The 25,891-nt window shown below is 49.1% G+C and overlaps 1 protein-coding gene across 2 annotated transcripts in view; it reads left to right on the top strand.

The window, feature by feature from the left end:
- ZHX2 (zinc fingers and homeoboxes 2) overlaps positions 1-25,891 on the top strand; it is a 177,944-nt gene that overhangs the window by 97,906 nt on the left and 54,147 nt on the right. Inside the window, exon 3 of one of the 2 annotated variants that reach the window (XM_047783341.1) lies at positions 9,824-9,915. The exons of the other annotated variant lie outside the window; for it this stretch is intronic. The gene's annotated coding sequence lies outside the window, so the exon portion shown is untranslated. The remainder of the gene's footprint in view (positions 1-9,823; positions 9,916-25,891) is intronic. 2 annotated transcript variants of the gene reach the window in all.

Below are 25,891 nucleotides of genomic sequence, written 5' to 3'. Positions count from 1 at the left end.
AGTAGGAAATGCGTACATGCTGTATGATGCCAGCTCTGTCACCTTCTGATAGAGGCACAGCTACAGGGACAGAAAAGGTCAGAGGTCGCCAGATGAATAGATGGAGCACAGGGTTGTTTTTCCTTTAATGTGTTGAAAGATGGTTGGTTCCTTGTTAAGAGCATGGGGGTTTCCACAGCAGTAACATCTTCTGTGTGTCACTGTCATGGTGCATAGGTTTCATCATAGATTTACCAAAACCTGTTACATGAACCACACAAAGCACAAACCCTAATGTAAACTGTTGGGCTTTGGTTAATGATCAATTTGGTTGTATCCTACTGGTTCATTGGTTGTAACAGACGTGCTGCCTCAGTGCGGGCTGTGACTAACGGGGGAGGCTAGTGCAAGAGGGGTGGAGAAGGGAAACTCTACTTGCTGCACATTTTTTTCTTTTTTCTTTCTTTTATTTATTTTTTATTTTTTATTTTATTTATTTATTTATTAGTCTTTTTAGGGCCGCACCCAAGGCATATGGAAGTTCCCAGACTAAGAGTCGAATCAGAGCTGCAGCTGCCAGCCTGCTTACAGCAATGCCAGATCCTTAACCCTCTGAGCGAGACCAAGAATCGAATCCATGTCCTCATGGATGCTAGTTAGAGTCGTTACCTGCTGAGCCACGGCGGGATCTCCTGCATGTTTTTTCCTGTAAACCTAAAACTACCCTGAAAATTAGGGTATTAACTTTTTAAGTTAAGTGATGTAACAGAATTAACAAAAGCATTATAATTCCGAGAGCTAGCACTTTACTGAGTGCTTCCAAAGCAGCAAACCCATCATAATAATCAGTCATTGTCATTATCGTGGGCAAGGCTATAACAGACCTGGGGAGGAAAGACAGCTGTCACCCAAAGAGCATGTTCTCAGGTCCAAGCAGGTAAAATGTTGAGCCTTTCAGATTTAGTCCCCACCACCGCCCTAGGAAGAAGGTCCTATTATCATATTCATTTTCTTTTTTTCTTTTTTCTTTTTTATTACTCAATGAATTTATTGCATTTATAGTTGTACAATGATCATCACAATCCAATTTTATAGGATTTCCATCCCACACCCCCAGTGCCTCCCCCAACCCCCAAACTGTCTCCTTTGGAAACTATGAGTTTTTCAAAGTCTATGAGTCAGTATCTGTTCTGCAAAGAAGTTCATTGTGCCCTTTTTTCAGATTCCACATGGCAGTGATAGCATTTGATGTTGCTGTCTCATTGTCTGAGTGACTTCACTTAGCATGATAGTTTCTCCGTCCATCCATGTTGCTGCAAATGCCATTATTTTGTTCCTTTTGATGGCTGAGTAATATTCTATTGTGTATATGTACCGCATTTTCTTTATCCGCTCCTTTGTCGATGGACATTTCGGTTGTTTCCATGTCTTGGCTATTGCAAATAGTGCTGCAATGAACATCGGAGTACATGTGTCTTGGCGAGTCATAGTTTTTTCTGGATAGATGCCCAGGAGTAGGATTGCTGGATCAAATGGTAGTTCTATTTTTGGTTTTCTGAGGAATCTCCATACTGTTATCCACAGTGGTCGCACCAATTTACAATCCCACCAACAGTGTACTAGGGTTCCTTTTTCTCCACACCCTCTCCAGCACTTACTGTTTGTAGACTTTTTGATGATATTCTGGCTGGTGTAAGACGGTACCTCATAGTGGTTTTGATTTGCATATCTCTAATAATCAGTGATGTTGAACATCTTTCCATGTGTTTTTTGGCCATCCGTATGTCTTCTTTGGAGAATTGTATGTTTAGATCTTCTCCCCATTTTTTGATGGGGTTGTTTGGTTTTTTTGATACTGAGCGGCAGGAGGTATTTATAAATTTTGGAGATTAATCACTTGTCAGTCAATTCATTTGCAAATATTTTCTCCTATTCTGTGGGTTGTCTTTTCATTTTGTTTAGTGTTTCCTTTGCTGTGCAGAAACTTTTTAAGTTTAATTAAGCCCCATTTGTTTATTTTTGTCATTACTCTAAGAGGTGGATCTGAGAAGCTGTTGCTGTTGTTTATGTCAGAGAGTGTTTGGCCTATGTTTTCCTCTAAGAGTTTTATAGTGTCTGGTCTTACATCTAGGTCTTTAATCCATTTTGAGTTGATTTTTGTGTATGGTGTTAGGAAGTGTTCTAATTTCATTCTTTTCCATGTGGCTGTCCAGTTTTCCCAGCACCACTTATTGAACAGGCTGTCTTTTTTCTCCATTGTATATTCTTGCCTCCTTTGTCATAGATGAGTTGGCTGTAGGTGCATGGGTTTCATCTGTATTTTCTAAGACGAGGAAGTGGAGACTCAGAGAGGTTACTCATGTGCACTGCGTCACACAGCATTAGAAGTGAATCAAATTGAATTGACTCCTGGGCCCAGGAACCTGGCACTGTGCTCAGCCACTGTGCATGGGCACGCACATATGTGTGTGTCTGTGTGTGTCTGTGTTTGAGATGTAGAAGGGAGCGAGATAGGGGTGATTGGCTAGTGTGAGTGGATAGAGGGAAAGAGGAAGAAAGAAATGCATCAAAAAATGAAAATCCCCTTCTGCTCTGGTAACCACTGCTCTGTTCTCAGTATCTCCTTGCATGTTTCTACTTGGTTTGCAAGGGGCAGCAGGGAGGGTGAAATGGGTAAAGGGGATCGGCTGCAGGGTGATGGATGGAAACTAAATGTGGGGTTCTGAGCGCCCTGTAGCAGCAACACACAGGAGTGGAAATACAGTGCTGTACACACGAAACCTATAGAATGTAAACCAATGTTAATTTAAAAGAAAGAAAATACGCACATGAAGGGGAGAGAGAGAAAAAGAAAATGGAGAAAAAGAAAGCTGCAAAAGGAGATGGAGAAAGAGGGCAAGGAGCCGTGTCCCCTGGAGCTGCCTGGAGCCGGCAGCCTGGGCTCAGGAAGCTTTGCCCAGTGTCCCCTATCCGCCACCCCCCTGTCCCACATCTGGGTCTCTTCCTGTGGGTGTTGCCACCCTCTGCCCTTCTCGCCCATAGGGCTCGTCACGGGTTAGTGTGTGGCAGTGACCCTGACTGACCGGTGTTTCCCTTGGGTCCAGGCCAGCCTGAGAGCTGCACTGGAAGCCAGCCTCCCGTCCTGGGTGATCCTGGCTTCCTTCTCTCAACCAAGGTTGTGTGGTGGGTTCCAAGCCAGCAGTAGGAGCCCCACCACCTTCTCCAGAGGCCTTCTCTGTTCCAAAGGGAAGATAAGGACCAGGCAGCGCCATCTAATCCCTAAATGGGACTGAGCAACGCACAATCCCGGAGAGCTGCCTCCCCTGCAGACAGTCCCTGCTGCATTCAGAGTCCAGAAACCCAGCAACAGCCACTTGCCTCCTTCGGAATGTGCTAGAATAAGTCATCCTGTGCCACCCAGCTTCCTGAGGACTCCCGATCCCGTCCCTAGACCGAACCATGAATCAAAGATCCCCGCCTGGCATTTTCCCATCCTTTATAAGGTGATGTCACGTGGGGGAGAGCAGGTGGCACTCCTCGCTTAAGCCACTTCCTCCATTCTGCCTCGTCACCTTTTTTTTTTAATCTGCCTTGGTTATCTTGACCCCCATCCTCCACCCACTCACCGAGAAGCCCACATGAGGACCTGGATTGTGCCCTGGTCATTTCCAGTCCCCTCTGTCCAGTACAGTGCCTGGCACAAGGCCGTGTCCTCAGGAGATGCTTGAAGGCACTGCTTTTGAGTAACAGTCTGAACAGACCATGGACAGAAAATTCAGAGGGGCATTTCTCTATCCATTCCAGCTTTCAGGATGGCCTCTTAATTCTCGTATTGTCTTTCAACCACCGGACTGGATTCCCCTCATCCCTCTCCCCAGCGTCATCACCAAGGAGCTGTATTAAATGACAATTCATGTTGACGTGTGTCTCCCTGTTGCCCTCCCCCTCTCTTTAAAGGGGGCACTCAGGTGGGAGAAAATTGAAGTGCCAGCATCACAGGGGAGGTGTGAGCACCGGCCAGGGCATTTGCAATTAAATTAGGTAGAGGATGCGCTTTTGGAGGAGGGGGACACCTGGGGGTGATGCTTCTGCAGGGGAGCTGGCTTCTCTTTGGAGATGCTGCCAGCAGCCCAGGAAGAGGGTGTGGCCACTGGGACGATTTCCAGCATAATTGGCTTTGCATGGCTCAAGGTTTCGCAATCAATTTCTTTAAGCTCTTTTACAGTTGGAATTCATAAACAACTCTGTGCATTCTCACCTTGTAGCAGGTTTTTTTTTGTTTTTTTTTCCCTGCTGCTGCTGCTGCTGCTTCTTTCTGTTGTTTCACTGTTCATCTCACCACTACCTAGACTCCTTCTGTCTCGGATGTGGACCAGATAATTTTCACACCTCCTGTATTCAAGATGCTAGATGTTGCGCTACAGGGAAGCGAGGTGGGTGCTCTGTTGGTGCCCACAGTCTAGAAACCAGGCAATTTGATATTGTGCGGAAAATTCTCTGGCCAATACAGACATAGAGAAGAAGAGCATTCTATAGTTTGACCTTTAGTGCCACCTTCTAAAATCTCCGTTCAGTTTCCCGGGAAGAGCCTCAGTCCTCCCACCTGCCAAGCCAGACCCTCCCCAAAGAATAAGCTTTATTAAGAGTTTCAATCAGCTCACTCTTAATTTTTGTCTCTCCTGCAATCAGTGAGTCATCAGGCTGCAATTCATTAGGATCGCTGCTAGCGTGGGTAAGAGCACAGCTGGGCACTCAGTGTCTCAGCCCGAATTCTCTGCAGACAGCAGGGCCACTGGCGAATGCGGGGGTGGGGAGTCCGTCCTCCCAGGTCCTGGGGTGCCCCTCAGAGGAGGAGGAGGAGGACTCAGGAAGGAGGCAGAAACACTTGCCAATCTGAATCCAAAGCCCAATTCCAACAGCCCTTCTCTTCCCCCTGGACTAACTCTAAAACCTTCATGTCACTCCTTGCTGTAACTTTTTTTTTTAAGGTATAGTTTTTATTAAAAGGGATGAGCCCTCTGCTAAGAATTCTTTCACTCCCTGCCCTCTTCTCTGGTTTCGTCTTCCACCAAATAGACCAGACCGATTTCATGGGATTCTTGCGGGGGGGGGGGGAATTCAACAAGGTAATGACCATGAGCGCCCGTGACACGGTGATGGAGGTGACTGGCATGTTTTGAACATCTGTTCTATGTTTTATGCACGATGCATACAGTGTCTCATTTAATCCCTATAGACACCCTATGACGTGGGGGTTTTTTGGTTCATTTATCTATTCATGCTTTTTTAAAAAGTGCCTTTGTTAGGCATCAGCTATAGCCAAAGGCCATGCACCACGCTGGCGATCCAGCCATGAACAGGCAGAGTCTCTGCGGACAAGAACTTGAGTTCTGTGCCACTGTCATGCCATTTTATAGACCAAGACACAGAGCCTCAGAGGCATTAAGTCACATGGCCCAGGTCAGAGAGTCACTTGGTGTGGCCCTGCTCTGCTGCCCTCAGTGCCTCCCCAGGTCAGCGCACAGCACCAGGTATGGAGAGAGCTTTGGGAGTGTCTGATGCTTCCCTCCACCCCCACCGGCTTTTGTTTAGATGTGGCTGTAGCCATCAAGGAGAGCACAGGGTGCCTGGGAATTAGGAGATAATGGGTGTGACCTCAGAGAAGTTGTTGAACCCCTCTGAGCTGCTTCCACGGCTGTGGGAGGGGGGCGAACATGACGTGGTTGGACGGATTTCCACACAGCAGGGAGTGGGAACTCGCTTCAAGACTGGGGTGTCCTGTGCTGGTAGGAGTTCTTCCAAAGCCCACAAGAGTCAGAGGAGCCTGGCTTCTCCTGGTGCCGAGCCCTGGAGTCTCTTCTAGGTCCTGAGGGGCAGGACCACCTAGTGGTGATGAGCGTAGTTAACATCTCAGCTCCCCACTTGCTAGTTACATGGCCTTCAGCTAGTTCCTCACCTCACTCGGCCTCAGTTTTGTCACCTATTAAATGGGAATAATAATAGCCCCCGCCTCAGAGGTACTATTACAGCACCGTGCCCCTGTGCTCTCCAGCACCACAGCTTCTTCCTGCCCTTCAGGAGCTCAGCAAAACCCTGAGACTCTGATGACCGCGTTGCTTGCCCCGAAAATCGAGTCTGATTGTTTCTGGAAAACACGGTGGGCCGCTATTTGGTTTGGGATTGATATCCTTCCGACTGGGAGGTTTTTTTTGTTTTCTCTGTCTGTGTGTGTGTGTGTTCGTTTTTCTTAACGCGGTGTTTAGAAATGGAATGGAGCAATTTCATTTCCGTGGGCTGAAGGAGAGTGTTCCAGAAACGGGAAAACTGAAGAGCAGGTTCTCAGCCCAGGATACGGCCTCCCTCTCACGTGGCGGGAGCTTCGTGTTTTCCTGACAAAGCACTGAGACTGTGTGTCCTTCACGCTGGTCCGTGGTGAAACCTCCTCTCTCTAACCCGGGTCAGCTCTGTGTGATGAAACAGCTGGAGGCATGGGCTGCAAGATGACCAGCCTGGCCTCAGGGAACAGCTTGGCTCCTCTTGGCAGGTGTGGCGGCCCTGAACACTGCAAGGCCCCTTTGGGACCCACATATCCATATATTGCTCAGCCTAATTAAAGCCTTATTCAAGCTAAATTCTTGAGGCAAAATCATCGCCCTCCATCCTCTTTAAGGAATGACCCATTTCGGGACCTTCAAAGGGGCATCTGCCAAGGGCACCCGCTGATTTGTCCGCACCATGAACAAATCACCATGAACAAGCCACCATTTACTCAGCATCTCTGAGCATGTGGCCGATCATCCCCAGGCACTTTGCATGGTCCTCACCAGGTGTTCTCAGAAACCCATCTTCCAGATGAGAAAACTGAGACCCAGAGAGGTGGAGTGTCCCCCCTGGGGTTCCACAGCTATGGAGGTCATCGAGCCAGGTCTTTTTCTATTTGGGTAAACAACCAGAATATTAAGAACGGTGGATGCAGAAACAGTAGAAAAAGCCCCTGGGGCAGGTGGCAGTGGAGGCAGAGGTCGTGTTACCCACCAGTGGAAAAGCGTCGCTGTCCATCATGGTAGTGGCGGTGTTATGACCTGTTCGCTTTCAGAAAAGGATCTAAAATACATAGCCAGGTGGTACCCAGTCACCTCTGTCTAAGAGAGCGAGGTTTGGAGGCATGAATTCCCCGGGTCCAGGGCAGAACTGAGCCTGATCAGCCCGCTTGTGGGTTGTTTTCCTTCCTCACCTCGTGCACCACAAGCCACACCTTGTAGGATGTCTCTGGCTTCTAGTCCAAGTAGGACGAAGCCAGCCTGACCTGTCCCACCCACAGGAAAATGAGAGCAGCTCACAGGTATTTAGTGCTCCCTGAGTGCCTAAGCACTCACCTGGGTTAACTCGCTAAAGCTGCCCTAGAATCCTGGGAGACAAACACCGTGAGCACAATCATTTCACAGGTAAGAAAGCGGAGGCACCGGGGAGCCAAGTCACTCGCGGAGGGGACCCCACCTCCGAGAGCGGGATGCGCGCCCCGGGGAAGGCTGGTCCTGAGGCTGCGGTATCCTCCGTGCCTTTGGACTCCCGCCCCAGCTCAGCAGGACCTGCTCCCGGCCTGGTTCTTCCAGTCGAGCAGGTGCTTCTGCACAGACTTGCCCAGTTCGCACTCTCTGGATCTTCTCACACTTTGACGAAAAGTGTCCAGGGCTCAGTGAGCAGCCATAGAACATCCATCGGCTCAGCAAACCTGTGTGGAATCCCCACTGGGTCCGAAGTGCCAAACCCGGCCCCGTGAGCACACATCCTCATCCCTGTCCCGTCGTGAAACTCCAAGTTCCCCAAGGGCTGGAATATCTTGGATTTTTTTTTTTACCTCCCTCCACAGGGCTTCAGCCCCCAGTGTCTCCTCCATGGTCCCTCTCACCTTTCCTTTTTTTGTTTTGTTTTGTTTTGTTTTTGTTTTTGTTTTTTGCCTTTTTCTAGAGCCACACAGCAGCATATGGTGGTTCCCAGGCTAGGGGTCTAATCGGAGCTGTAGCCGCTAGCCTATACCACGGCCACAGCAACGCCAGATCCTTAACCCACTGATCAAGGCCAGGGATCGAACCCACAATCTCATGGTTCCTCGTCAGATTCATTAACCACTGAGCCATGACAGGAACTCACCTTTTCATCCCTCTCCTGACACACTGAGAGCGGTTCCTCCCTCTCCCCAACACACATTAACGTGCTTCTGCTACAAGGGAGTAGCAATTTGTCCTCAATGCGTGCAACCTGCCTATTCATGATTGCTGTTCATACCCTGCCTTGTCTTCCCGGCTAGAGCCAAACAGGCCGGGTTTGCAGGACAGAGAAGCTGCTTCAATCCCCAGCCCTGTGAGGCTGGACCAAAAGGGTGTCCGCTTACAGCCTTGCTCAGGAGCCCCCCTCTCTGAGTCCCCAAAGGGAAGTGCTGTCATAGGTTTCTTTTTTCCTTTTCTTTTTTTCTTCTGCGTCTGTCTCACCTGAGTCTAGAATGTTAGGTCTTACCCTCCTCTTAACCCAGTTCCACAGTCACACCTCCCGTCCCACTTCCCAGTCTCCTGATTTTCATGGAAGATCAGTGCGTTTCAAGAAGACAACAACTAAGACAGAGGTTTCACCTGAGGTGGAAATTATGCAGGCAGCTTAGTGCAGATCGGAGGGAAAGACAAAAATAAGGTGGTGTCAGCAAGTCCAGGGCTCATAATTCCCTGCCCCTGCTGCTGAACTCGGTGTGTTGGTAGCAAGGGCGAGGTGGGCTGGGTGCGGAGCCCGGTGAAAACTAACGTCGTGTCAGGTTTAGCCTTTTTGAAAAAGGGTGTAAATAGAAAAACAGACAGCAGACATTTGTTCTGATTTTTAGCGGAGACATGAATGGTTTTGGAGCCTTCAGCACATCAAGCTTTTCCCTCTGCCACTCCCAACCTAGAGAGGGAGGGGCGGGGAGCGCTCGGGGAGCAGGAGGATGATCCTGGAAACGAGTTTATGGTTGAAATGACTTCTCTTCATCACACTTGTGGGTTCCAGTTTCTGAGCCTCAAAAGTATGTTGGTCCTTCATTTCGTCCCAGTGCTGGCTTTAAGATGGTTGTTTTGAAGTTCCCATCATGGCTCAGTGGAAACGAATCTGGCTAGTACGCATGAGGACACAGGCTTAATCCCTGGCCTTGCTCAGTGGGTTAAGGATCTGGCATTGCCATGAGCTGTGGTGCAGGTCACAGACGCAGCTTGGATCTGGCGTTGCAGTGGCTGTGGCATAGGCTGGCGGCTACAGCTCCAATTTGACCCCTAGCCTGGAAACTTCCATATGCCACGGATGCGGCCCTAAAAAGACAAAAAGAAACAAAATAAGATGGTTGTTTTCAGAGGTTCATAGATGGAAGCTGGCAGCCGTCAATGAGGGCACAATGTCACAGTCAGGTACCTACTCCCTTGCACACTCTACTCTTCCTCCTCCAGGAAGCAGCGGGGATTGTCATCCATCCCTGCAAGGAGACTCTGAGGTTCCGAATGAAAAGCCATGCATGTCTGCATCCAGAGAGCATGCAGGCTCGATTATTAGCCTTCTCCTGGTGGACTGGAATAGCTCTGCCATAAGGCACTGCTTCTTGCACATCCTGCATGCCGATTTTAAGTATTGATCATTTTCATGGTGATGGATGTATTCCCAGGAATATTAGGGGCAAAAATAACGAGTGGTCAAGCCTGTGATAAGTATCTCTGCTTAGAATGATGCTAGAATTTATAAAACAATTTTTTTACTTTATTCTTTTAAATTTATTTTTTATTAGCGTATAATTGATTTGCAGTGTTACAAAACAGTTGTTTTTAATTATTAGGAAGCCTCCGGGTGGTGTTCATCTAAGTCGGGCGTAACTCGCAAGACCATGTGGTGCAGACCCAACTGAAGTCAGAGGAACCGCTCAAGAATGTGAGCATTTTTAGTTAACTTTTTTAAAACCGCCATGCATATGGTCGGTCTACCGCATTCCTCCCCCACCCCCCAATTTATCTCTCCTACTTCTGGAAGAATGGAAGAAAAATGTCAGCGTGCATCTGAATCATGTCGGGGTGTTCTAAAAACGTAGATCCCCCGTACGCTCATGGAGAGAGCCTAATTCAGCGGGTTTGAGGCGGTTTGCATTTAATAAGCTTCCCAAGTGGCTTTGTGGTAGGAGGCCCTGAAGACCTCACTTTGCAAAAGTTCTGTCTCGGAGCGTGTGCCCCAACCAAGGGTGGTTTTGCTTTGGCATGGAAGGCTCGCTTCTCTTTTTGCCCCCAGTGATGGATACCTGCTCTCCTGGAATGAAGTCTCATAAAACCTAATTTAATTGTCGAGTGATGCTTCCTCTTTAAAACCACTGGTCCATGCAGATTTGGGGGCTGCTAGGCTCATGAGGCTTTCTCAGCCTCAGCGTTGCTGGCATCTGGGGCTGGCTAATTCTCTGCTGTGACGGATTCTTCGGGCATTGTAGGGTGTGTGGCAGTACCCTGGCCTCTACCCACCGGATGCCAGTAGCAACCCCCTCTCCATCCTTGTGACAACCAAAAATGCCTTCCTTTGTTGCCAGGTGTCCTCTAGAGGGGACAGAATCATCCATCCTTGAGAACCACTGGGCTAACATGGTACCTTTAGCCACTTTGATACATCTTTCAAGTCCCAGCGGGACTCAGGGGATGGCGCTGGGATGGGATTTGCTGGTCTTCTGCTATTAGGACTGAGTGACTTGGAAACTCAGCTCCCCAAATGTGAAAAATACACTCCGATAGGAACTATTCCTAGCTCTCGCCCTTGAATTTGTATTCTGTGCATGAAACTACATGAGACGCCTTCAGCCTGGCATAAACCTCCTGAAGATCAGCTGCAAATTCAAGGGGCTTTGTGAAATGAGAATGTGGCTGGGACAGGGTGGGCGGCTGGTGGGCTGCACTTCCAGGAACCCAAATGCTCCAGTGGATTACAGGCTTCCCTTGTGCCAGCACTGCAATAGTTCTTGAGGGCAGCAAAACGAGTAAGATGGAGTTCTTCCCCACAAGGGGCTCATCAGGTCTATTAGAAGGAGTCAAGCCAGTGACTCAAGAGAGGCAGCGTCACATGATGGTCTTTTGCCACATTGCCTGACTTCACATCCTGCTGCCCACATACTCGCTGTGTGACTCTGGGCAAGTTACACAATTGCTGTGTGTCTCTGTTTCCTCAGCTGTAAATTGGGGTTAGAAGGGGTACCTACCCCAAGGAGTTATTTGGAGGGTTGTAGGCATTCATATAGGTAAGGCTCTTAGAACAGAGGGTGGCGCATACGACTGTGTTAGAAAGCCCAGCGGTAAAGCGTGGCTCTTGCCATTGGGAGGCTTGGGCTGAAATCCTGGCTCTGACTCTTGTGAGCTTGCGCGAGTAAAGTGATCTCTCTGAGGCTCAAGTTCTCCATCCGTGAGGCGGGACAGTCACAGGACTTGCCCCATGCAGATGATGGTGATGACGAAAGGAGATGATCTCTGAGCAGCACATCCCCATGCAGCACGCAGGAGGCACTGGACAACTTTTTAGTTGTTGTTGTTGTTTATTTAAAATGATTGATGTTATAAATGATTTTTTTAACCAAACTCATAAGAGACCAATAAGGGAAAAATGAGACTGCCAAGGGCCCAGACAGTTGCATCTTTTTTTTTTTTCTGTCTTTTCTAGGGCCACACCCGTGGCATATGGAGGTTCCCAGGCCAGGGGTCTACACCACAGCCACAGCAACACGGGATCCAAGCCACACTGCAACCTACACCACACTTCACGGCAACACCGGATCCTTAACCCACTGAGCGAGGCCAGGGATTGAACCCAAAACCTCATGGTTCCTCGTTGGATTCATTAACCACTGAGCCACGACGGGAGCTCCACAATGGCATCTTTAGGTCACTTCCTAGACTCTGAATAGAAGTGAAGATGGGAGGCTGGATTCCCAAGGCCGCCTGGGTGGGCACCAAGTCCACTCAAGGGAGGTGGTTCTGGGATTCACATCTGCATGGCCTCCAGCTGGAATCTATGGCCACAGCAGAGCTGCTCCCTGTCTCCAGGCTCCCTGGGCTTCCCCCGAGGCCAGGACCCTCCTCCTAGTTGGATGACTGCTTCACGCAGCTCCCTTCTAAATTTATTCTTTATTTAGGTGTATTAATAACTCCAGTTATTAGTACAGACACTCCAAATCCTTCCTACTCTCCAGCTTCTGTCTTATCTGCATTTAAGATAACTTTGCCCATAGCTAATCTTATCTGCTTGATGCTAGGTTTTTATTTCATTCTCCGAATCCTTCCATCAGATTCACACTGACAGGCAAGGGCCTTTAGTCACTGTTTCCCAAAAAGTATCTATCAGCTGTTTAGTGTGCAGCACGAGACAGAGTAAAATCAAGCATGACCCCGGCCTTTAATGAATTTAAAATCCAACTGATGAGGTAAATGGCACATCTTCAGTAATTATCAATGTCCAGTATAAATGCCAACTCCTAGGATGGCCTTCATTTTCAGCTGCAAGGTCTCATGGGAGAAAATGGGCATTGAGAAATGGGTCCTGGAGTTCCCGTCATGGCACAGTGGAAATGAACCCAAATAGGAACCATGAGGTGGTGGGTTTGATCCCTGGCCTCGCTCATTGGGTTAAGGATCCAGATTGCTGTGAGCTGTGGTGTAGGTCGCAGACGCGGCTTGGATCTGGTGTTACTGTGGCTGTGGTTTAGGCTGGCAGCTATAGCTCCCATTTGACCCCTAGGAACCTCCATAGGCCATGGGTGCAGCCCTAAAAAAGCAAAAAACAAACCAAAAAAAAGAGAGAGAGAAAAATGGGTCTTATGTGCAAGGATGGAGTGAGAAGGGCAGATACACGGGCAGAAGATAAGCTTCTGAACACAAGTGAAGGGGGTCTGGGTGAAAAAGAAGACAGAGGCCAGGACTGTGAAGAGTGTCCATTGTCAGGCTGATGAGCTCCGAGTCTGGTCTGCAGACAAGCAGAAAGAAAGACTTTGGAAAGGGGAATGGCGCGTTGCTCTGGTGTCGCCTTACATTCAGTTTCCTCCCTCCTCATCTTCATGAAGTTGGTTGGGAGTTCCCATGGTGGCTCAGTGGGTTAAAACCAGACTAGTATCCATGAGGATGCAGATTGGATCCCTGGCCTCAATCAGTGGGTTAAGGATCTGGCGTAGCCATGAGCTGTGATGTAGGTGACAGATGTGGCTTGGATCCTGTGTTGCTGTGGCTGTGGTATAGACCAGCAGCTGTTGCTCTGAGTCGACCCCTAGCCTGGGAACTTCCACAGGCCGCAGGTGTGGCCCTAAAAAAAAGCAAAAAAAGATGAAGTTGATGTTTGTACATTGGGTGGATAGAAGTGTCTAAGGGTAGAGCGTGGCTAGGATGTGGGATATGGAAGTGAAAATCACTGTTGATGGACAGCTACTTCTGCGAGGATGGAGCAGACACACTTCTATTCCTACTACAAAATACAACTGAAAACTCTGGATACTATGTACAAAACAAACATAAGAAAATGCTGAAAGGTGGAAATAAGACAGACCATCCAGGGACCTCATAACCCAGGGAACGACATGGTGGTTTCCTGGGTTGTGAGGTTCCCTGGGGTTTTTGTTTTCATTTTTTTTTTGTGTGTGTGTGTGTGTGTGTGTGTGTGTGTTGCTTCATCTAACCCAGACTTGGAGCTAAAAAAAGTCATCAACTCAGAAATGCCAGTGGACACTGACCAAAAAAGAAAAAAAAATCTCCCAAAAAAGCCTGCTCGCTTGCTCTCTAGCACAAGGGACCAGGAAAGGGGCAGCCTAGGAAGCTGAAAACTTTTAGATAATAACCACACTTCTTGAGCCAGACATCTCAGAAAAAAACTGTGGCTCAGCCCCCATCTCATGAACAAAGGTCAGATGGGGAGCCTCAGCTTCCACCCTAGCAAGTTGTAACAGGGCACCCCAACCTCCCTCTCGTCCTTACCCACCCCCCCACTCAGGGTGGGGTCAGAGAAGGACGAGTAAGGAGATAACCTAGGAGTTCCCACTGTGACTTAGCAGTAACAAGTCCGACTAGTGCCCATGAGGATTCGGGTTCAATCCCTGGCCTCACTCGGGGGTCAAGGATCCAGCATTGCTGGGAGCTGTGGTGTAGATTGCAGATTGGCTTGGATCCCACATTGCTATGGCTCTGGCGTAGGCTGGCAGCCGTAGCCCCGATTCTACCCCTAGCCTGGGAACTTCCATGTACTGCAGGTGCGGCCCTAAAAAGAAAAAAAAAGAAGGCGGTGACCTCGCCACACCCATGTCCTTGGTGTTGATGAAGGCCCCCTGGAAGCAATGAGGAGGCGCTCCTGGCCCTTCCCAGCTAGAGACGTCACTGAAAACCTTGTGGAGAACTGAAACTCCCAGCCCAGCTCAGTGATGAAGAAACAACCTGCTCGCATGTCAATAAAGACAAGTGGGGTGCCTGGACATCCACTTGGCATTAATGAGGTGGTACTCCCTTCCCGAATCCAGCTAAAATAGAAGGTTTCATGCGAGATGCAAACTCTTGCAGCGTAATCCCCACACCGCACATTTCAGTTTTTGAAAAAAAATCACTCATACCAAGAAGACCTCAAACAAAAGGAAAAAAGACAGTCAATAGCTGCCCCAACACCAAGATGACACAGACGTTACAATTATCTGACAAAGATTTTAAAACAGCCACCCTAAAAATGCGTCCATGAGCAATTAGGAACAAGAAACATATTAAAAAAAAATAGAAAGTCTCAACCAAGAAAGAGAAGACAAAAAGAACCCCCTGGAACATTTTAAACTGAAAAATATAACTGAAATTAAAACCTCACTGGATGAGCTCAGGAACAGTGTAGGGGACAGAGGGAAGAATCCATGATCTTGAAAATAGAACAATAGAACGTGCCCGATCTGAACAACAAACAGAAAATGGACCGGGCAGGGGCGGGGCATGCGCAGGACCTCAGGGATCTATGGGGACTATAACAGAAGGTTGACTATTCATGTCCTCTGGGTCTTGGACAGAGAAGAAAAAGACAATGGAGCTGAAAAATTACTCAAGTAAATATGTCTGGAACCTTTCCAAATTTGGGAAAAGACATAAACCTACAGATTCAAGAAACTGAGCAAATCCCAAATAGTATAAATCTAAAAAAAAAAAAAAACCACACCAAGACACACCATACTCAAGCATCTGAACGCTGGAGGTAAAATCTTGAAATCACTGAGTGAGAAGTGACTATTTATAGTGGAAAACAATATGAATGGCAGGGGATTTCTCATCAGACGCCATAGAGGCCAGAAGGAAGAGGCACAACATTTTTAAAAGAACTATTAGGCCAGAATCCCAGACCCAGCCAAAAATATTCCTTCAGGAATGAAAGGGAAATGGAGACATTCTCAAATGAAGGAAAACTAAGAGAATTTGTTGCCAGCAGACCTACCCTCAAAGAATGGCTAAGAGAAGTTCTTGAGGCAGAAAGAAAATGATAAAAAAAAAAAAAAAAAAAAGGAATCTTGGAACATCAGGACGGAAGAAAGAACACAAGACTCTTTTCTGCTTTGCTGCCCTTCTTGAAGGAAAAAGGATCACAAGAGGCAAAGCAGAGCTTGAGAGTCTTGAAAAAGAAACGCAGTCTGAATCTCGGCATTCCCGAGTGTCTCCGCAGGTTAAGGATCCAGCACTGTCACTGCAGTGGCTTGGGTCACTGCTGTGGTGCAGGTTTGATCCCTGGCCCAGGAACTTCTATATGCTGTGGGTACGACTAAAAAAGAAAGATTCTGTGATAATCTATGTGGAAAAAGAATCTGAGAGAGGATGGATATGTGTATATGTATGACTGGGTCACTTTGTCTTACAGCAGAAGTGACCACAACCTTGGAAGTTAACTATACTTCACTAAACTTAAAAAAAAAAAGATAAAAAATGTTAAAAGAAAGAAACACTCCAACTCTTTGAAATGAGCAGTGGCAATAGGAATTGAATGGATGCCATCAGTTAAATAAAGCTAGATAAGGAAGCTCAAAGTCTGAATTTTAGGGGTACTATGAAATAGAAGAAAGGGGGGTGACTTTGGTGGAGAGGTCTGGGGGACGCATGAGAGGAGGCAGTCTATGGTGGGTAATACTCAGCTTCTTGTTGTTTGAATGAGTAGAATGAGTTGACCTAGAGCCCGAATGTTGGGCTCTCCAGCTTCCTCCCTTCATCACAGTAGGCTGGAGTTCTCTAGCTTCTCTTTGGAACCTAAACCACAACCTTCATTACTTTATGCCACCACGGTTTCCTGCAAAAAAAAAAAAAAAAAAAATGAGCTGCAGTTAGAGAATGAGCAGGAAATTTTGGAAAAGTAGTATCAATTCAAAGATTATCTAAACCCCCTTTCAGTAGCAGATTAGGTATCTGTGATACGTGGGCCATGAACGTAAACAGTTTTCATGGTCAGGAGATGGAGACGTAGGTAAGCCCGATGCTTTGAAAGGAGCAGTTGCAATAGGAGTTGAGGGGAGGCCATTAAATAAAGCTAGAGAAGGACGCTAAAAATTGAGCTAATGTTTATTGAGAGCTTACAGCTCAGGGATCAGTTACATTAACGATTATGTTCGGTGCAGAATTCATGAGTAATGAAGACACCCTAAGAGTCTGTCCATAGGGGAGTGGCTTGCGCTACGTTCAGACAATGAGGTCTGTCCAAGAGGATACGGGTGACTCTTTACGTGTGGGTGAGAAGGATAACTGTGATACACGGGCGGGTGAATCATGCAGGGTGCTGAATAATGAATCTGGTGGGATCCCTCTTGTGAAAAATAATCTCCATGTGTGGGTGTGTATACGCGTGTGGGAAGGATAGACACCAACCTGTTAAAAGCCGTTACTTTTGGGGAGTGGAAACAGAGAAGCAGAGGTGGGGGGTGATTTTCCTCTAAATACTCTTGTCTCGTTTGGATTTTCAGAAAAATCGGATGTTAGGCTTGTGACATTCAAAACGTAGAATGGTTGTGGCGTTCCCGTTGTAGCTCAGCTGATGAAGGACCCGACGTTATCTCTGTGAGGATGAGGGTTCAATCCCTGGCCTCTTCTCAGTGGCTTAAGGATCCAGGGTTGCTGCAAATTGCAGTGTGGGTCACAGATGCAGCTCAGATCTGTCGTGGCTGTGGCTGGGGTGTAGGCTGGCAGCTGCAGCTCCAATTTGACCCCTAGCCTGGGAATTCCCATATGCTGCGGGTGTGGCCAAGAGAAAAAAAAAAAAAAGTATAATGGTTTCAACTGAAGGGGACAGAGCATGAAGGCTTCCCCCCTCCCAGGGGTCTGTCCTCAACCTGCTTAAACCCTCTGGGCCTCAGGGGTTTGTTTGTTTGTTTGTTTTGAGCCTTACACTTCTTGAGCCTCAGTTTCCTAAAAATGGGAAGCCTCCTAGGAATGCTGGGGAAATGAAACACGGGTAACTAGCAGGAAGCCAGTCCTGCCCTGGCCTCTTTGTCTGGATGCCCAGAGCCACCAAGTCAGGTCCGAGGATATTCCCTTAGAATGACACCCACCTCATAAGTGTGTTAGGATTCAGTGAAGTCAAAGATCTAAAAGGACCAGACCCTTACGTACTCAGAAGAGGGAGCTGTGTTAGTGCCTTTAAACTGCCATCCCCAGCCAAGAGCCCAGTGAAGAGCACCTGACGTGCCCCAGAAAGGGGGGGGGGCGGGTGCCATCCAAACCAAACTAATTTTAATGCCTGTTGCTGCACCTCCTAAATCTCTGTGGTCTCCAAGCAGCCCAAGGGTCCCCCTGAGGAACAGTATGACGAGAGGACAGAGGACAACCAGCCTCCATACTCGCCTGGTGACCCTGTAACTCTCTTCGCAGATGGCGAGGGTTCCATGTGGGTGAAATGGGGGTGGCAGTCCTTACCCCCTCTCTCCTGCAGGGCTGTTGTGAGTGCACACAAGAGAGGAGTGTGCACGTGCTGTATACACTTTAAAGTCTTTGCCACCTGGAAAATTCTTATCACCATCTCTCCTTTCATTTGACCTAAAACTGTAAGAAGTATCCTTTTTTCACACCTCCCCAGCACTCAGGCATTGGAGACTTGCTCTCTCAAATTCACTTTGCGGAATACTTGAAAAGCCTCTAATCCTAGTGATTCTCATACCAAGTGAAGTCAGAAAGAGAAAGACCAATACCACATAATATCACTTATATATGGAATCCAAAGTAGGGCACAAGTGAACCTATCTGCAAAACAAACAGACTCACAGACATGGAGTCAGACTTGTGATTGCCAAGGGGGAGGCAGGCCGGAGTGGGATGGATGGAGAATTTGGGGTTCGTAGATGCAAACTATTAACATTGAGAAAGAATAAGCAATGGGGTCCTACTGTAGAGCGCAGGGAACCATATCCAATCTCTTGGGCTAGACCACGATGGTAGATCATATGAGAAAAAGAATGTATATATGTGTGACTGGGTCACTTTGCTGTACAGCAGAAATTGACTCAACACTGTAAATGAACTCCACCCTAATAAAAAATAAATCGAAAAAATAAAATGTAAAAAAAAAAAAAAAGCATTTGCCAGTGACAGCTGCGGCGAGGGTCATGACCACCAAGTGAGAAAGCCCAGGAGGAGCTTGCGCCTTCTGAAAGAGAAGGCGACTTTTGGCGTTGCTTCCAAAAGTCAAGGTTTGGCTCCTGGTCTGGCCCGCTGTGCTCTGAGCACACATCCCAGGCCTGGCAGAACTCCGCTGGCAGCTGGAAACTTGCCCAGCCCCTGCGGGCCAGGGGATTCATCACCTTTTCAAGTTTCCTCTGCAGTTTCCACCCTTCCATAGATGTCAGTGAGTTTCCCCTTGCTCCGTAATTGAAAATGTCTTCCACCTGGGTCCAGCAACCTGTGGCGCTGAGCAGTTAGGACTCACCTGCAACGCGGCTTAACAGTTTATCTGATTTGGGCTCAGTCACCAAAAGGAGTTCGATTTGGTTAAAAATGGGACAACTTTGTGATTACTCATTGCTCTTTGCATCCCTAGAGATTTCTAAAAATAGACTCAACACTCATCCTTCTTACCCACTGGCCTCCAGGGCCCAGGCCGCTAATCTTCCTCCTGCCTCCCCCAGACCTGCCCCCCTCTTCTTACACGCGAGTCGCCTCTCACAGTCATGCCAGCTTCCTAGGTGAACCGTCAACCCCAGCTTTCTGTCCCCTCGCATCTCGTACCTGGCCTCTTCCAGAAGCCTTGCTTTTACCCTCTTCCATCCATCTTCTACGCCACGGCCATGGCAACCTTAGAAAGCACAGGTCTGATGATGCTTCGTGCCCACCTATCACCCTCCCACCTTCTCTGGCTCCAGGTGAGTCCAGGTTGTCCAGGGCCTACTCCCCAGGATAGCACCCAGCCTCCTGCCCCCACCACCTCCCAGTGGCTCACCTCCTCACTCCCAGATGTACACACTGTCAAACTGGTCTGCTCCCACTTCCCTTAAATATACCACACCTGTGAGCCTCCATTCTGCAGCCTGTCTGTCCAGTGTTCTCCTTCCCTTTCTTGTTCAGCTGGTAAACTCCTACATGCTCCTCAAAACCCAGCTCAGAAATCCCCTCCTCAGAGAAATAACTCAAAGCTGGAAATATCAGAGCCAGGCCAAACACCTTAGGGATCTAGTAGTAATGAATACTGCTTGCTTTCTTAAACCCAGGGCACTGCCTGTGCATGTTTCCATATTTAGTCAGCCCTCACCTGCCTCTCAGGGTAAATCCTCTCCCTAGCCTGGTTTTGCAGATGAAGACACAGAAGTTGAGAGTTGAGCGACTAGGCCACGGCCACACAGGCAGCTCGTAGTAGGACTGGAATCTAAACACCAAGCTGTCTGAGCGAAGATTGTGTCTCCGACAGCTGTGACATGTTGCCGTCCAGGGCAGTGTTTTTCGAACTGCCGGTCACAATTCACCAAGTAGGTGTGAAATCCATCTAGTGGGCAGGGCAGGCTATGTAATTCAGGGGGCCCAGGGTGAAATGAAAATGCAGGGCCCTTTGTTCAAAAAGGAACAAGGCTTTTCCTTTCTCCTTCAGTCTCTCAGTCTGTCCTGGTGTTTTCATTTGACATTTAATGTCAAGCTCCCTTGGGCCCAGGGATACTCCAGAGAGAGGGCAGACCCTCTGGGCATCTGGGATGCACTGGCCGGGGGTGCCAGGTGGGGGCAGGGAGCGGCAGCCCAGAACCTAGGAAGCAGGACCATATGTCCCATCAGACTTCACTTATAAAACACATCCAAAGTAAAATTATTAAGCATTTCAACATGGTAACTGCGGAGCATTAAAGCCCCAGCACAGGACCCCCTCTGAGCATGGGCCTTGCCCACTGTACTGCCTGCACCCTGTTAGTAAGTCATGACCAGGAGTGTTTTTGAAATGAAATGGAAAATAGAGTTCCAATTGTGGCTCAGCGGCAAGGAACCCAACTAGCATCCATGAGGACGTGGGTTTGATCCCTGGTCTCGCTCAGTGGGTTAAGAATCCGATATTGCAAATCATGGACTTGGAGAATAGACTTGTGGTTGCCGGGGCGGGGGCGGGGGCGGGGGGGGGGGGGGAGTGGGATGAATGGGGAGCTTGGGGTTAATAGATGCAAACTATTGCCTTTGGAATAGCAATGAGATCCTGCTGTGTAGCACTGGGACCTATGTCTGGTCACTTATGATGGAGCATGATAACGTGAGAAAAAAGAATGTATACATGTATGTGTAACTGAGTCACCATGCTGTATAGGAGAAAATTGACAGAACGCTGTAAACCAGCTACAATGGAAAAAAATAAAAAACATATTTAAAAAAATTTTTTAAAAAAGAATCCGACATTACCATGAGTTGTAGTGTCAGCCACAGACGCAGCTTGGATTTGGCGTGGCTGTGGCTGTGGCATAGGCCTGCAGCTGCAGCTCTGATTCGACCCCTAGCCTGAGAACTTCCATGCGCTGCAGGTATGGCTCTAAAAAAAAAAAAAAGGAAATGGAGTAGAAAACAATAGAAGGTTTTAGAATACACCAAACCTAGTGAGGGTGAGGAGTATTGTGTCTACTTGTGGGCTTTTTTTATTTGTGGGTTTTTGAATCATGTAAGTTTCATGTGTACAATATAGTGAGTCAAAAATTTAAAGACTATACTCCGTTTATAATTAATATAAAATATTGCCTATATTGTTGTACAGTATATCCCAGTAGCTTGTTTTGTAGCTGTTGGTTCCTTCTTAATCTCGACCTCTTTCTCCTACCCCTAAATTTGTCCACTTTGTTTTTATATGGAGGCGTACACACACACACACACACACACACACACACACACACACACACAGGATTGCCGTGTAAAATGTATTGCTTACTGTGAATCTGGGTCAAAATATCCAAAAACCATTGTGTTGGCCCCTTACAGTCAATTGTAGCATTGCTTTGTCGGGTCTCTGCCAGCTTTAAACTGTCCCCTTCCCCAGTGGTGCCCGGAGGCTGAGGGGCTTCCCCAAGGTGCAGGTGGGAGAGGATGGACAGAGTTGGAGGGGCAGCAGGCTGGCCTTGCCATCTCCTCAACCCTCCCTGTCCCCCGTGCCACGCCCATGCCCCACCTCCACCCCTCACCCCACCCCCCCTCCTCCCTCTCCCCGCTCCCCCACAAGGGCTCCTCCAAGCAGAGCCCGAAGTGTTTCCTCCAGCACTCTTGCTTCTGGCTCCATGGGGTACAGGGACCCGGACGGGCACAGGCCACCACCCAGCAGAGAGGGAAGCAGTAGAGAGAAAGGAGAATGTAAGCAGGACTCTTTGGCTGAACAAGGGCTTATCGAGGGGCTCCCATGCCGTCAGCCCTGGGGTCACTGCAGTAAGCAAGGCAGAGCCCCTCCCGCCCCCGCCCCCGGAGCTCACAGCTGGTGGGGACAGACCCGAGGCAGAGAATCATAAACGTGAGACTGCAAACAGAAGGGAGATGGAGCTCCAGGCCCACGTGACAGAGACCTAATTTCATCTTTAATGGATCGGGTGGGCTTCTCCGGAGAAGGTACTGCCCAGCTGATGCCCGAGAGATGGAGGGGGGATGTTTTGGGGATGCTGGAGGATGAAAGCGAGCCACCTTCCAGAAGAAGGGAACGGCTCCGCCGAGGACTTAGAGGACTGGAAGGGACAGAGGCGTGAGAGGAACTGTGCACAGCACTCCTGGCTGGCGCTCTTGGGGCCCCAGCATAAGCAAGAGAAGGGACCGGTGACTCAGAGCTCCGGGTATCTAGGGGCCTGGAAATGCCTTTTCATGTGTTTTGCAAAATGAACTCTTAAGGATGGTGGCGTGGCTTCCCGTGGTCAGAGTCTTGGCCTTCACGCAGCTGACTGTTTTAAAAATACTGTGCCTTTTCAGCAGGCGCTGCTAGCATGCAGCATGGCCTCAGAGCTGGCGTCAGCCCTGACCGGCAGTGACAGACATAGTCTGGGAGAGGCTGTCAGAGGCAAAAACTATACAATCTGATGTGTTCACCAGCCCTCTGCTGGCCAGGCCTCTCACCCTGGGCAGCCTCTTACGGCCTGATTCCTTGCTCCCTGCAGGCTGCCATGTGTGACAGCGGGGCCACTGGGCTCTAAGAATGGATGTGTGATAAGAAGTGGGTAGGTGGCTAAGAAACGGCATTTTCTTTCTTTTTTTTTTTTTGTCTTTTGTCGTTGTTGTTGTTGTTGTTGTTGTTGTTGCTATTTCTTGGGCCGCTCCCGCGGCATATGGAGGTTCCCAGGCTAGGGGTCGAATCAGAGCTGTAGCCACCGGCCTACGCCAGAGCCACAGCAACGAGGGATCCGAGCCGCGTCTGCAACCTACACCACAGCTCACGGCAACGCCGGATCGTTAACCCACTGAGCAAGGGCAGGGACCGAACCCGCAACCTCATGGTTCCTAGTCGGATTCGTTAACCACTGCGCCACGACGGGAACTCCAGAAACGGCATTTTCAGTGGTGGGGACCCCCCCCCGAGTGGAGCCAAGTGATCACCAGCGCTAAACCACAAAGGGACCCCCTTTAATCAGCCCTGTTGCTGCCCCAGGCCCACCAACAGCCTCCTGGGCCTTGTCTCCTAATCAGCAGCCCTTTGCAGAAGACATTCTTATCTCCATTTTGCAGATGCAGAAATTAAGACTCAAAGAGTCTATGGAGGTTGGCCAAGGCCACATATTTACTCAGTAGCAAATACAAAAACACCTACTATGTACCAGATCCTCCAAAAACAGTGGCAGGTGAAAGAAAGGAAGCTTTGCCCTTGGGGACTTTAGTAGGAGCCAAGAAGAGATGTAACTACCCTAGCTTTATTGAGATACAGTTCATATAGTGAATGATTCACCCATGAAGTGTGCCATCCAGCAGGTTTTATTATAACCAGAGTTGTGCAACACTGAGCACAATTTTAGGGTATTTTTCCATCACCCCAAAAAGAAGCCCTGTACCCATTTACAGTCACTTCCCAATTCTCTCCGTTCCCCCAGGCCTCCCTCTCCCCTTCCCCCCCAAGCTCTAGGCAACCACTAATCTGCCATCTTTCTAGATTTGCCCATTCTGGACATTTCATACAATACATGGTCTTTTGTAGCTGGTTTATTTCACTTAGCATAGTGTTCTCAGGGCCTGTGCTTGTAGCATGTGTCAGCCCTTCATGCCCTTTTTTTTTTGGGGGGGGGGTCAAATAAGACTCTGTTGCATTGAACCCATTGTGGCTCAGTGGGTTAAGAACCTGATGCTGTCTCTGTGAGGATTCGGGTCCAGTCCCTGGCCATGCTCAGTGGGTTAAGGATCCGGCATTGCTGCAAGCTGTGGCATAAGTCTCAGATGTGGCTCAGATCCCCCATGGCTGAGGCTGTGGCGTAGGCCAGCAGCTGCAGCTCCAATTTGACTCCTAGCCTGGGAGCTTCCAATGCTGCCAGTGCGACCATAAAAAGGGGGTTAAAAAAAAGAAAAAGACTCCTTTGCATGGATAGTACATATTTTGTTTGTCATGCCTCAGTTGATAGACATGTTCACTTTTTGATGACTGTGAATAGTGCTGCCCTAAACATTGTGTGCATGTTTGCCTGGCAGAAACCCAGATTGGAAGCCAGCTGTGCCCAGCTCCTAAGCCTAACCACCGTAGCGGTCCCTCAGCAGCCTCCATGCCCCCAGAGATGATGTGTCCATGAGCCTGCCTGCCTCGGAGCCGGAGCGAGGCATGTCTCGAGGGAGAGAAATCACCTTTGGGTACCACAGCCATAGTTAGCTGAGCCTGGAAAACTTGCCAGCCGGTTTGAGATGCCTAGGAATCAGGCAGCTGAGGAAATTCTCCAGTTGTGTGGCCCTCCTCCTGCCCCTTGTGCCAGGGACAGGCAGAGAGCAAAGGCTGAGGTGCTCTGTCCTGAGCAGCCCCAAACTCAGGGGGTCGAGGGCACTGATGGAGAAGTCTGGGCCGCATCCCCAGCAGCGCAGGAATGTGGTGCCCTTCCAGCTTGGACTTTCTCACTGACCCCAGAACATGTGCCTGAAGTCACTCGTGGCCCCTTCCTGAACCAACCACCTCCTTACCTGTTTTTTTTTCTCTTACGATTAAAAAAATAAAAAGGGTGTGACACTGTCAATTATGGATAGAAAGGAAGGATGGGTACATAGCACCCAGCCAGCTCCCCCAAGTCCGCAGGTGAATCCACCCTGTAACTGTAGCCTTCATGAGTTCATCTGGCTCCTGGGGCAAGCCTTTCCTGATCACCACCCCCGCAGACCCCTTTCTGTTCCCTTCATTCACATTTCTTAACCCACGGTCTCATCCCTGCCTGTTTTCTTACCTGCCTCCTCCTTGAACCCAGGGAGAAAGGTTTGCTTGTTGTCTCAGCATCTAGCACAGTCCTTGACGCCTCGGAGGTGCTCAGAGAAGGCTGTGGAATGAAGAAGGCAAGCCCGCGACCAGCCCTGGGGAGCAGCTGCCCTCATCCTGCTGGCCAAGCCTGGCAGCCAGCTCTCTGCCAGGAGGCCTGGGCCAAGGTGGCAGCATGTTCTAAGCCAGAGGAACAGAAGGGCACTAAAGGCGCCTTCGTCCCACCAGCCAGGGTGGCCGTAACTGCAGATGGTAAAGCGGGGAGAGAATGGGACAGAGCGGGCAGCAGCCGGAGCAGATGGCTGTGGCCTACGACGAACAGGCACGGGGGCCCCACTGGTTTTTTCTCAGCCACGCCTGCGGGCCCCTGTTCAACCCTGGCCTCGCTTCAAGCTCATATGTTGCTGCCAGAGCGAATTGCCCACCCTGTCACTGCTTCTCTGGACCTGCCCTCTCAGGCCCATCGCTTGGCATTTCACCGCTTCCGAGATCTGCCACTTATCAAAACCCCAACTAATTAAAACTTGCAACCCATTTCCTTCCTCACAACAGCAGGCCTCCACGCCCTAATAAATCTTTCGGGGTAGTACAGATCCTTCAGTCAGCTCCTGGAGAGATCCTTTTCTCCCCATTGCCTTGTGATCGGAGCTTTCTCATCTCTCTCGGATTTTTCGGATGTTCAGCATCTGCAGGTCACTTGTTCCCAGAGCACCTGCCTTGGGGAGGCCCATCTCTGTTTTTACGATGCTTCCTGCTGCCGTAAATATTTTAACGTTATTCCCAAAGGGGAGCATCTTGCTTTCTTCTCTGCTTTCCCCAAACCTAGCTCTAGGCTGTATCCGCCGGGCCTCGTTCCTTGCAGCCATGACTGTGCATCTTCTGGACAGCCCCCCTCCCCCACTTCTTGCCACGCCTCCGTGACGCTGTTCCTTCACCTCTAGGTCCAGCCAGCTGGCATCACAGAGCCCAGGGGGCCAGAGCCGGAGCCTGAGGCTCATTCTGTCCAATCCCCGTGCTTTCTAAGTAATGCAGGGACATCCGTCAGGAA

Source organism: Phacochoerus africanus, chromosome 6 (genome assembly GCF_016906955.1).
Source record: "Phacochoerus africanus isolate WHEZ1 chromosome 6, ROS_Pafr_v1, whole genome shotgun sequence".
NCBI lineage: Eukaryota > Metazoa > Chordata > Mammalia > Artiodactyla > Suidae > Phacochoerus > Phacochoerus africanus.
This window is presented reverse-complemented; position numbering and strand designations above follow the sequence as displayed.